Source organism: Rana temporaria, chromosome 1 (genome assembly GCF_905171775.1).
Source record: "Rana temporaria chromosome 1, aRanTem1.1, whole genome shotgun sequence".
Classification (NCBI taxonomy): domain Eukaryota; kingdom Metazoa; phylum Chordata; class Amphibia; order Anura; family Ranidae; genus Rana; species Rana temporaria.
Window position 1 is genome coordinate 340,329,463 of NC_053489.1, and position 14,026 is coordinate 340,343,488.

Genomic DNA, 14,026 nt, shown 5'->3' on the forward strand with positions numbered 1-14,026 from the left:
ATAATCCAAAATACAATTGAGCATGTAAAAAAGAGGGGCAATCTGTCGCCAACCTCTCAGTGGACTCTTGAGTCCACTGAGAGGTATCGGAGGTGACGTTGGCGACAGATTGCCCCTCTTTTTTACATGCTCAATTGTATTTTGGATTATGTGAGTACCCCTGTCTATTTTCTTTGAGAATTAAAATTTTTAAAACGGTATCACACCATCGATGCTTTATTTCTTTGGGGCGAGAAACTGACCAATCTGGGACGAGAACTCCAAGGAGGACCTGCCGTTGTTGGATCAGAGCCCATCGAGTGAACCATCTAATGTGGTTGGATCTATATGCTGTTACCTTACAGCAGTAAGGTAAGGGGACATCCTTACTTACCCTAAAAGGATCACTGGATACCCATTTTCCTCTCACTCCATATTGCGGACCTACACTTGCACTTTTGCTTTCTTGGACTTTTGAAATTTTACTTATATTTTTTGCTAATATTTCTCAAACTCTGTTGATGGACTGTTTATCACCAGTATAGGAGTGTCACTTAGCACAGTTACCTGGAATTTTCTTTGCACCATTACTTATAGTGTATTTCATCACATTAAGAGGAACTTGTGTAGGTATATGATTTGCACCATTACTGTTATTGTTCACTGATCATTTATATTTATTTTTATGCTGATGCCATTTGGGCTATATTGCTCCTCATTTCAATTACACCTACTTTCATTCCCCTCCCCCACCTGTTTATTCACTTATCCATTCACCACTGATTAGCGCAGCACTACCCTCCCCAATCATATGACGTCGGCCCAGAACAAGAGAGAATCCCACCCGCCGTAATTTGTCAATATGTTGGGCGGGAGGTTGTTAAAGTGGAAGTGAATCCTTCTATCATTTTCAGCCAAGGAAGCTGCCAACTTGGCCTCTGTTTAATCTTCAACTGCCATGGTGCTGCACATGTGATCAGTTATGACATCAGCCATTGGATGGTTTAACAATTTGGTTGAGAGCACAACCAATGTACAATGCACAATCCAGCCCATCTTGAAAAAAACCTAAACTGGATCCCAAGGACCCAACTCACCGCCGTCCCATAACAGGCCTAAATGTTCTCTCCAAGATAATGGAGAAAGTAGTGGTACAACAGCTGCAACAGCATCTAGATACCCACAATCTACTGGATCCATTACAATCAGACTTCCGTCCCGGACACGGGACAGAAACGGCCTTACTCAAAATATGGGATGATGCCCTCGAGGCCGCAGACGAAGGAGAATCTTGTCTCCTGGTTCTGCTGGACCTAAGCGCAGCCTTTGACACGGTAGACCACAAACTGTTACTGATGCGACTAGCCAAGGTAGCAGAAGTCGCAGAAGGTGATTTACCATGGTTTTCTTCCTTTCTTGAAAACCGATCACAAACAGTTAAATTGGGTTCTTTCACGTCGGAAAAGCGCACGGTGTCATGTGGAGTCCCCCAAGGATCCCCCCTGTCACCGGTGCTTTTCAACATCTATCTTCGTCCTCTCTTTGATATTATCAGTAGCCAAGAACTACTCTATCACTCTTATGCAGACGATACCCAACTGTATTTTCGCATCTGCAACAAAAAGGATCATCCCAGTTTAGAGAAATGTCTCTCTTTGATAGAAAACTGGATGACAAAGAGTTATCTTAAACTCCAACAGTTCAAAAACAGAACTCCTTATGTTTCACGCCAGCCGAAAGAGTCAACTGGCAACAACCTGGACACCCCCGGCCATTCTGGGCCAAATCATCACCCCTAGCTCCAAAGTCAAAAGTCTCGGGGTCATCTTCGACACCTTCATGACAATGGACGCACAAATAGGGTCAGTAGTCAGCGGAGCGCACCATCTGTTGCGCCTACTACGCAGACTTATTCCATTTATCCCCAAAGAAGACGTAGCAGTCGTGGTGGGAACAATCGTGAATTCCAGACTGGACTATGCTAAAGCCCTTTACCTCGGACTCCCAAAGTACCAAATCTCCCGTCTGCAAGTCGTTCAGAATACGGCCGCCAGACTGGTGACTGGGAAAAAAAAATGGGAATCAATCTCACCTTCGTTGAGAACCCTTCACTGGCTGCCAGTAAAAGACAGAATTGCATTTAAAGCACTCTGCCTGACACATAAGTGCATACATGGGAAGGCTCCGCAATATCTTTGCGACAAGATAGAACCTCACAATTCGAATCGCGTTCTGCGATCCACCGACCAAAATCTGGTCAGGGTACCAAAAACCAAATATAAGTCCAAAGGAGAAAGAAGGTTTGCTTTTCAGGGTCCTAGACTATGGAACGCTTTACCAACCAGCATTCGGTTGGAGGAAAACCACCTGACTTTCAGAAGACAGATCAAAACTCTGCTCTTTTGATGTCATGAGACACGAACAACTAGCGCCCAGAAGCGATTCAGTTTGCATGCGCCGCGCTTTATAAGTTTTTCATTCATTCATTCAATGTGACAGTTAAATTCTCAGGAAATGCTGGGAATGTAACTGTTTTTTCAAACTTTTCAATATATGGGCTTACTAACTTTTTAAAGTTGTTGTAAACCCACTGTAATGTTTGGGGGACCAGCTTGATCGCAGGACACAGGCTTCTTAAATCAAAACTGAGGTTTATTAAACTTAAATGGCTTAGCGGCAGCAAAAACAAAAGAAATAACCGTCTCACCGACTTGTACAGCTCAGAACTGCTATCGCAGTTAAACAGTCCTTCCAGGTAAGTCCTTCAGTAGCAGGTTTTTAGGCAGGACACTGCCAAGTCCTTTCACAGCTTTTCATAGCTTCCACAGCTTTCCTTGTCCACCATTCACCATGCATTGGACTCTCCTACACTCCTTCCCTCTCACCTGCACTTCCTGTCTGCTTTAAACTACTTCCTTAGACAGGTGCGTTAACCCTTTCCATTCCCTTAAAGGCACCACAGTCCAAACAGAGGGGAAATATAACGTCCTTCCAGGACCCAGCCATGGCGTCCTGTACATATCCCCCCCCTGTGCCCCAACGCCAAGGAGGTGGAGGCAACAGTGGAGCTCAAACAATGGACTCAGGAGAGGGCATCTGCATTTTGATGCAGTCTCCCGGGCCTATGCTCCACTACAAACTTAAATTCTTGGAGCGCCAGGAACCAACGTGTAATCCTGGCATTGGTCCCTTTACCCTGCCTCATCCATGTTAAAGGGGCATGATCAGAAATGAGCCTAAACTTCCTCCCCAAGAGGTAATACCTGAGGGAATCCAGAGCCCACTTAATGGCCAGACACTCTCTTTCAATAATAGCGTAGTTTTTCTCAGCTGGTGTCAACTTTCTACTGAGGAAGACTACTGGGTGTTCCTCACCACGAACAACCTGTGACAACACAGCTCCCAATCCTACATCGGAAGCATCAGTTTGGACAACAAACTCTTCTGAAAAATTGGGCGCTATCAAGACAGGGTGTTGGCACAGTGCTGACTTGAGCACCAAAAAAGCCTTCTCAGCGTCTGCATTCCACTCCACCATGACCGATTTCCGACCCTTAGTCAGATCGGTCAATGGAGCCGCCAATGTGGCAAAGTTGGGTACGAACCTCCTGTAGTATCCCACCATGCCCAGGAATGCACGTACCTGCTTTTTTGTGAGGGGGCGGGGCCAACTCTTTATAGCCTCTACCTTGCTGACCTGAGGTTTCACCACCCCTCTACCCACAATATAGCCCAGGTATTTCACCTCCTCCATTCCCAAAGCACATTTTTCAGGGTTTATTGTAAACCCCTCTTTCCAGAGAGAGTCCAGTACTGCCTGGACTTTGGGCAAGTGTGACTCCCAGTCTCTGCTAAAAATGACTATGTCGTCCAAGTACACTGAGGTATACTCCCGATGAGGTCGTAAAATCCTATCCATTGCTCGCTGGAACGTGGCTGGAGCAGTTTGCAGTCCAAAAGGCATTCTTTTGTACTGAAAACTCCCCTCTGGAGTAGAAAAAGCATTTTTCTCTTTAGCAGCCTTAGTTAATGGGATTTGCCAATACCCCTTGGTAAGGTCTAATGTTGTGATATACCTAGCTGGACCTAGTCTCTCAATAAGTTCATCTACCCGGGGCATGGGGTAGGCATCAAACCGTGAAACCTCATTAAGCTTCCGGAAATCATTGCAGAATCGCAGAGTCCCGTTGGGCTTTGGTACCAACACAATCGGGCTCGACCACTCACTCTGCGATTCCTCAATGATCTCCAGGTCCAGCATCTTCTTTACTTCCTCTGAAACGGCCTTCCTTTGAGCCTCTGGGATGCGGTAGGGCCTGACAAAAACTTTGACTCCAGGTTCCGTGATAATATCATGCTCTATGATACTAGTTAGCCCCGGCAAGTCTGAAAACTTCTCTTTATTTCTCTGCAAGAACTCCTTTGCCTGCTGACTTTGGTATTTAGATAGGGTATTTGCTACTTGGACACTCTCCACCCCAACCTGTGGCTCAAGCCTTGCACTAGCCAGGGAGGTCACCGGTTCACTGTCTGTCCAGGGCTTTAACAAGTTGACATGATATATCTGATACGGTTTCCTCTTGCCTGGCTGGTGGACTCTATAATTGACCTCTCCCACTTTTTCCACAACTTCAAAGGGTCCTTGCCACCTGGCTAAGAACGTACTTTCCACAGTGGGAATTAGCACCGGTACTCGATCCCCCACTTGGAAGTGCCTTATTTTAGCAGCCCTGTTATAGACCCGTCGTTGAGCCTCCTGGGCTTTTTGCAAATGCTCTTTGACTTGCGGCATCACAGTTTGGATCCTTTCCTGCATTTGGGAGACATTTTCCAGGACACTCTTCTGCTGAACAGGTTCACTTTCCCACTCCTCTTTAACCACGTCAAGAAGTCCGCGAGGTCTCCGCCCATATACCAACTCAAAGGGCGAAAACCCCGTGGAGGCCTGGGGCACTTCCCGCATAGCAAACAGGAGAGCTGGTAACAGGCAGTCCCAATCTTTCCCATCCCTTTGTACCACTTTCTTGAGCATAGACTTAAGGGTCTTATTAAAGCGTTCCACCAACCCGTCCGTTTGGGGATGGTAGACCGATGTGCGTAGCTGTTTAATCCGGAACAGCTTACACACATCGGCCATAACCCTTGACATAAACGGGGTACCCTGGTCTGTGAGTATTTCCTTGGGGAAACCAGTCCGTGTAAGCATCTGGAATAATTCCCGGGCAATGGCCTTTGAGGAGGTATTCCGCAGGGGTAGCGCCTCAGGATATCGGGTGGCATAGTCAAGAATCACCAATATGTAGGAGTGACCTCGAGCTGACTTTACCAAGGGACCCACTATATCCATGGCTACCCTCTCGAATGGGACCTCAATTATGGGCAGAGGGACCAAAGGGCTCCGAAAATGAGTCACCGGAGCGGTCAACTGACAGGTCGGACAATAGGTACAGTATCTCTTTACCTCTGCTTTCAGACCTGGCCAGTAAAACCGGTCGGTGATCTGTGCCTCCGTTTTTTCAACTACCAGGTGTCCCCCTAACACATCGTTATGGGCCAGGTCCAGAACCTTTTGTCTATATTGTTGGGGTACCAACAATTGCTCTACCACATTTTCTCTCTCCTTGGTAACCCGATACAGCAATTCATTATATGTTGCAAAGTGTGGCCACCTCTCATTCGCACCTGGCTCTTGGGGAACCCCATTTACTACTACAACTTGTTCCCGTGCATGGGCCAAAGTGGGGTCCTGCATCTGAGCAGTCCCAAATGCCCCCTGGGGAACACCCAAATCCGGCAGTGCAGGGGTAGAGGCCACTTCCTCATCCTCTTCCCCCAGCATTACCTGAAGTGGGAAAGGCTCCTCCCCCTTAGTGTTTTGGTAGGTCTGTGGACCACATATCTTGACATCCTCAATAGTATCAACACTACTTTCATCACCATTAACCCAATCATTAGCATTTTCCCCATCTGGGTCCACATTAACATTTGGCAGTTCAGGGTTATCCCTCTCAGCAGCAGGAACAGGGGGGCTAGTTTCTCCCCAGTCTCTGAACTGTTCTCCTTGTTCCCACAGTTTTGTAAACAATGCACAGTCTCGTCCTATTATAACATCATGCACCAAGTTCTTTATCACCCCCACCTCTTGAGTAACAGTGCCACATGCTGAGGAGATAGACAACGTGATGAGCGGGTACTCTCTAGTGTCCCCGTGAATGCATACCACCCGTAAAGTTTTTCTTACCGGACTGATCTTCCCAATCACTCTAGGATGAACCAGGGTTACCATGCTTCCAGAGTCCAACAAAGCCCGGGCAGGGAGGTGGTTCACTTGGACTTCACACTCAAACTTTTCCTCATCCAGGTCGAGGTGTGTGGTGCACACTTTGTGGGCACAAAAAGACCCCCTCCGAAGAACCCCGCATTCCATGGGCTCCTCTTGCAGTGGGCAGTGTGCCCGGGTATGACCCCAGGAATGACATCGCCAACATTGTACATCCCCTCCTCTCCGAACAGGAACAGAACGCTGCGAAGGTACCGGGAGTGTCTCTTGGCCTTCCGGGGTGTTTGTCCCAGGACTCCATGGAACATCCTTTCGAAGGGCAGCAGTTGGTCGAACAGGCCGTGGCAGACTAGGCCCTATGCGCTTGGTAGGTCCGAGCAGGTCCTCCACCACTGTAGATCGTTCCACCATCTCAACAAGGAGGTTTGCTGTTTTGGGGTCTCCATGGCTGACCCACCGTCGGAGGTCATCTGGCAGGGACCTCAGGTATCGGTCCAGCACGACCCGCTCCACAATTTGGGGGCCAGACAACACCTCAGGCTGCAGCCATTTTTTTACTAGTTGCACCAGGTCATGCATTTGAGACCGGGGTGGCCGATCTGGACGATATTTCCATTGGTGTACACGTTGGGCCCGAACGGCCGTAGTCACCCCCAGACGAGCCAGAATTTCTGCCTTTAGCTTTTGATAGTCTTTAGCATAATCTGGTGGCAGGTCAAAGTAGGCTTTTTGAGGATCTCCAGTGAGAAAAGGAGCAATGAGGCCGGCCCATTGGTCCTGAGACCATCCTTCTCTCTCCGCTGTCCTCTCAAACGTAGCAAGAAATGCCTCTACATCATCGCTCAGGGGCAATTTCTGTAGAAAATGGCTTGCCCTCACAGTCACCTGGTTGCCAGGGGCAACAGCCGCTGGCTCCTGAACCTGAGACAGCTGCTGCACCGCTTCCTTTAAGGCAGTCACCTGAGCCTGCATAACCCCTTGCTGGGCTGCTAACTGGGCCACCAACAGGCGAGTATTTTCTTGCTGCAGAGCCAGTGCCTCTTTGTGGTAAGTTTGCGCTTGTATGTTAGCCAGGGTCAGCTGTTTAATTAGCTCCTCCATTGCTTCAACTTTCAATGTTTGTGCAGCTTTAACCCAGGACATAAATTCAATGTACTGTCCCTTTAAATGTCAGTTCAATATAAAGTCCAATGCAACAAAAAAAAAAACGTTTTTTTTTCCTCTTCTTATGCCTGTTATTCAGTCCTGCCCGCATTCTCCACCAGTGTAATGTTTGGGGGACCAGCTTGATCGCAGGACACAGGCTTCTTAAATCAAAACTGAGGTTTATTAAACTTAAATGGCTTAGCGGCAGCAAAAACAAAAGAAATAACAGTCTCACCGACTTGTACAGCTCAGAACTGCTATCGCAGTTAAACAGTCCTTCCAGGTAAGTCCTTCAGCAGCAGGTTTTTAGGCAGGACACTGCCAAGTCCTTTCACAGCTTTTCATAGCTTCCACAGCTTTCCTTGTCCACCATTCACCATGCATTGGACTCTCCTACACTCCTTCCCTCTCACCTGCACTTCCTGTCTGCTTTAAACTACTTCCTTAGACAGGTGCGTTAACCCTTTCCATTCCCTTAAAGGCACCACAGTCCAAACAGAGGGGAAATATAACGTCCTTCCAGGACCCAGCCATGGCGTCCTGTACACCACACATGTGACCAGTGAAGCGACTATCATTGGGCGATACAGAGATGAAACAAATCCTCCTACAGAAGTTGTACCTGTGTATTTGCAGCCATTTCTTCTGCAGATTCTTCTGAAAACAAAGAGTAAAGGATTTTACTTTAGTTCTAGAAGCAGGGGGTGAGGATCTGAACTCTTCACATAGCCAACAGCTCTGAGCCCTGATTGGAGGGAAAGGACACACCTCCCCTTCACACAGTATGGACAAGCACAGCTGTAGATAACAGTCACAGGCCGAGTGCTGCAGCTCCCTCACCTGTCACCATTTTAATTATTGGTGTCTGGAAAAGCTGCTATAACTGAATCATGATCATAACAGAGTAACCAGGCAGCAGAGAGCAATGACACTCAGTGCTTTGGAGAGAGACAAGTACACTGTATAGAAGGATGTGCTTTTTTATATCTGAGGTTTACAACCACTTTAACAAAGGGTTACAGTGAAAGTTTATTTTAATCTTATCTAAACTTAAACCTGGTCCCATCCCCATTCTAAGTCCTATACTTACTACCCCATAGATGTCTATACATACCTATTCTAGGGGCGCTTTGGTCCAGTCACATGATCAGCTCCCATGAACAGCTTCAGGGGAGAAGAGGGACAGCCGACAATGAATGCTTCATAGTAAGTCTAAGGATGACGTCATAGTCAGTTTTCTCTATAAACCAAGCTAGTTTACTGTTCGTTCTCTTCTTGGGCACTGGTCCCCTCACCACCTCTGTATGTTCTCCTGCCTCTGGAGCCTATGAGAGAGGACCCAGATGCTGGAAGTGTCACGTGTACCAATAGGAGATGTACATAAGGCCGAGTACTCACGAGCATACATGTCCGATGAAACCGGTCCGCGGACCGTTTTCATAGGACATGTCTGCCCGGGGACTTCTGTTCGATGGCTGTACACACCATCGAACAGAGGTCCGCACGTAAACAATATGCGGGGCGTGTCCGCGGTGTCGCCACGTCGATGACGCGGTGTCGCCACGACAATGATGCGGCGACGTGGGCGGCCTGCCTTTAAAATGCTTGCACGCATGCGTCAAAGTCATTCGACGCATGCGAGGGATGGCGGGCGGCAGGACATGTACGGTAGGTCTGTACAGACGACCGTACATGTCCGGGCGGACAGGTTTCCAGCAGACTGTTTTAAAGCAAGTCCAGGAAACAGTTGTCCGCTGGAAACCTGTCCGATCCGCCCGAAAAAGGTCCGCTCGGGCCTACACACGGCCAAACATGTCTGCTGAAACTGGTCCGCGGACCAGTTTCAGCAGACATGTTTGGTCGTGAGTACGGGGCCTCAGAGAGAAGGATCATCACATGACTGTGACTTCACATAAGTAAAATATACTTTTTTTTTTGCATACCAGTGGGCAAAGAAGGGGCTTATCCACACCTTCGATCTTTGCTGTATTGAAGAGAAGTTCCTATAGAATCTTCATAATCTAAGACTTTAGGGAGTGTCAGATGTAATGCTGCACAGTGCTCTGGACAGTGGTCTGAGAGGCCTGTAATGCTGCACAGTGCTGGATAGTGGTCTCTGTATATACTCGAGTATATACTCGAGTATAAGCCGAGGCGCTTAATTTTACCACAAAAAACTGGGCCCATCTTCATGCCTCACTGTGTCCATGTGCAGGCCTCACTGTGCCCATGCCTTACTGTGCCCATGCCTCACAGTGTCCATGCCTTACTGTGCCCATGCCTTACTGTGCCCATGCCTCACTGTGCCCATGCCTCACTGTGTCCATGCTTCACTGTGCCCATGACTCACTATGTCCATGACTAGACTGACGTTTAACATGGGAGTATATGGAAGGGGTGCCCGGCTTTGAAAAAACGGTGCTCTCCGGCCGTAGGTCCCCCGAACAACAAACTTTGCACACTTGTAGAGGAAGAGGCTACATGTGTGCCACGTTTGGGGTCCAGTGGACATATGGCAGGCCAGTACCGGGTCCCCAAAGTCCAGGAGATCAGGCGCAAAAAGGTAACTTGAGTATAAGCAGAGGGGGGCATTTTCAGCACAAAAAATTTTTGTGAAAAACTCGGCTTATGCTCGAGTATATACGGTAATCTGAAATCTTAAATACAGCTGTTTTGTGAAGCTTAGTGAACAAACAGCATAATGAAGGCCAAGGGACACACCAGACAGGTCAAGGATAATGTTGTGAAGAAGTTTAAAGCAGGGTTAGGTTATAAAGAAAATCCCAAGCTTTGAACATCTCAAGGAGCACTGTTCAATTCATCATCCGAAAATGGTTAGAGTATGGCACAACTGCAAACCTACCAAGACATGGCCGTCCACCTCAACTGACAGGCCAGGCAAGGAAAGCATTATTCAGAGAAGCAACCAAGAGGCCCATGGTAACTCTGGGGGAGTTGCAGAGATCCACAGCTCAGGTGGGAGAATCTGCGCACAGGACAACTATTATGCCCCGTACACACGATCAGAATTTCAGTCGGGATAAACTCAGACGGAATTTTTCTGACGGAATTCCATTCAAGCTGTCTTGCATACACACGGTCACACCAAATTCCGACCATCCAAAACGCGGTGACGTAAAACACTACGACGAGCCGAGAAAAGTTCAATGCTTCCGGGCATGCGTCGACTTGATTCTGAGCATGCATGTTTTTTTCTCCGGAGTTCCACACAGACGATCGGAATTTGCGATAAATAAAGCACTTGGGTGTCCTTTTATGAAAGTGCGGTAAAATACCGCTTTTCAGTTCTCAGGGGAGATCGCTCTCCTCTGAGTGCCTGTTTATGAAACTTTGTAGATCGGTTCTGAGATGAGGACCGATCTACAAACGGCTGGAAACTCCTGAGAACTGCTTCTCTCACTGTAATCTCGCGTGATGTAGCGGGATTACAGTATGAGGAAGTGAAAAGGTTCAACGCGAATCAGCACACATTATACACCACATATTAATAAAATAATAAAGTTACATTACACCAAACAATATACATTAACCTAATTATTTAAAAACATTGTTTTTATCAATATTTAAAGCTCATACATGTGCCTATTTAAATGTGAATGGTGTATAGTATATGAATGGAATCCACATATCTAATGCAGCTATACACCATTCATATAAATGAAAAATACATTTATAATCATTAAATATTTTTTTAATAAAGTATACAAATATAAACCCGTATAACTGTAATAGAACAGTCCAATTTTTTTGTTACTAATAAATTAGAAATGATATAAAAATGACTTTAATAATAGAATTTTATATATATATATATATATATATATATATATATATATATATATAAATAATATATAATAAATATATATATATATATATATATATATATATATATATATATATATATGTGTGTGTGTGTATATCTTTATACGTATATATCTATATATATAGATATATATAAAAATATATAGATATATACTGTAAGGGGTTGTCTCGGTAGCGGGGTGTGTGACCCCCTGGATGGGTTCACTACACACTGAATTTATACAGACAGGCATTCGAAGACGGTTGAAAACAAAGATTTTGGTTTATTCTTCCATCTTGCTGGAAACAAGTGCAAGCATCCAAACAGCATAAACAAAATCAAACATAAAATAAACCCTGGCCACTTGGGGCGTCTATCTTCACCACACAGGAACCTATCTATGGAGTCTGGCACAGCCTAGTGCTGGGCAGACACTGCTGGTCATACAGCAGAAAAACAATAGTCTTGATTTTTATCACACAGGAAAATCAATCACCTCCTCAGAAGACTTTCAGCTACTGCTCTCTTTCACTCAGAAAGCCTCAGGATGCAGCAATTCAGTGGTAATCCTCTGGATTACTTATAGAGGCCTTAATTGCCTCATTCTGAACAGCTGAAGTTTTTCAACGCCCTTAGACTTTTTCTGGCTACTTTTGCAGCCGACGCCGACGTGTGTGTTGTCTAAACAAGGCAGAAATGTATGTCCCGTCTGTGACAACACCCACAGATTTACCTGACTTCCTGTCACAATACGTATAAAAATAAACACACACATATATATAGATAGATATATAAACATATACATACACTATAAATCTCTAACCTGCTCATTTTGGGGTGTGTATTGATGGGGAAGATGTGTTCTGACTGTATAGCTGCTTGTGTGTGAAGCATGGAAGTCAAAAGACTTCCTTCTTCCTCCACAATACTCAGCCAGCTTCACGCTTCTCTCTCTGATTCTCCACCTCTGAGATGGTGAATCAGAAAGTGAGAATTCTGTCACAGATCGCCGGTGAGGTGCTGAGATCGCACCTTCATAAACTGGCCGTTTCTGTGTCAGTCAGTTACAGATTCTCACTGTGCTGAGGTAATCAGTGGAGAACATGTTCTCAGCTGATTACCTCAGCTTCATAAATTGTTCATGACCTGAGATCAGTGGTGAGAATCGGGATCGCCGCTGATCTCACTTTCATAAAAGGACACCTTAGTGAATTCATTACTACAAAAACCTCTGTCCCTAGACTCCAAGACAGTTCTTTTTTTAACGAGGTCCCAAGATTGAGAAGGCACACACCAACAAATGAATATCATACATTTGTGCTGGTAGTTATCACCAGATCCTGGAAGAGTACCTCCATTTCTTAAAATTAAATGACTTTGTATATGCTACAGTTCAGGTTGCACAGACTTTATAAAATCAGGTCCCCATTGATTGACCTCAGTCAGCTAACCTAATAATAGAGATGAGATACAGGTAATCCACCCAAAGCACTTGTACAAACAAAACCTAGATTGTTATAAACCTAAGCATAAGTGGAGTGGACACAGACCAGCTACCCACCTGCTCAGTGGATCAGAGCCCACTCCATGTGTAAGGGGCCATACTCATTCACATAAAGAACGGATATCTGTGGTCCCCCTTGTTTAAAAGAAGCTTCCAGATTTAGATAATTCTCCCCTGCAGACTCCTACATCCTCAAAGCCAGGTTTGTGGGACCACACAAAAAAAAATGATGTGGGGTTTTCTTCCAAAATTTAAACCAGATGCTTATTTAGGCATTCATCCTGAAGGGATCACCCCCACCTGAACCATACTAGATAACATGGGGAACAAGGGCCTCATTCCCACATCCCTAGCCTGGTGGATGTAGGGTTAATTATGGGTATCCCCACATATCTGGGAGTGCAGCTGGGAGCAACTCATGTCACTATGGAGTTATCTGTACAAGATTCAGAAGCCCAATGACTGATCGTTTCAGTTTCTAGGCTTAGCACTGAGTCCAAGCTGCCATTGACAGCTGGCAGTTCCAGAGTTAGTTCCTAATGCTGAAGAGGGCCTGCAAAAGCAGCTGAGTGTTAAAAAGGCACTGGGACAAATTGACAGTTTGCCTTTACCATGTTAAATACGTTAAATATTTTTTGTACCATTTAAAATACAAGCATGGTCTAAAATATAGGCATGAGAACCTGATTCAGATTACTACAAATATAAAGAATAACAGAAAGGACAGCAAGAATAAAAAGTCAGGGTAACATTGGAATGGCTCAAGAAGAGCAAAATGTAGACATATTAATAATCGGACAAGTCTAAATAGAACACTTGGAGCTAAACTGCATGAAGGAATGGGCCAAAGTGCCATTAGAGAACAGGATACAGAAATGGAAAATACCATCTCCATTGCATGGGATTAAGGAAGTTTAGTAGTTGTATTTACAGTATACTGTATGTATCAATCTATTTTGTTAACGCTTATAATCGGGCAATAAAAAATGCATAAATATGAGCAAGCTCTGAGGTACTTTCTCTGACTATGATATCTTTATGTGCTGGTTATGTCCTGTGTTTACACATGCATATGAAAGGCCTGACTCCATGGTTGAATAATCCCATACTAATATCAACTAAATGAGAATATCAAATATGCACCACAAAAACAGAATCAACAAGTTCTGTATGTACCACAAACCACCTATTGACATGATTACATACATTTTCATGAAAGTACCTTAAATGTTGATCTTATAAATGTATGTAGGGACAGCTGATGACAGCTGATTGTAGTAAAGAGGCATTTGGA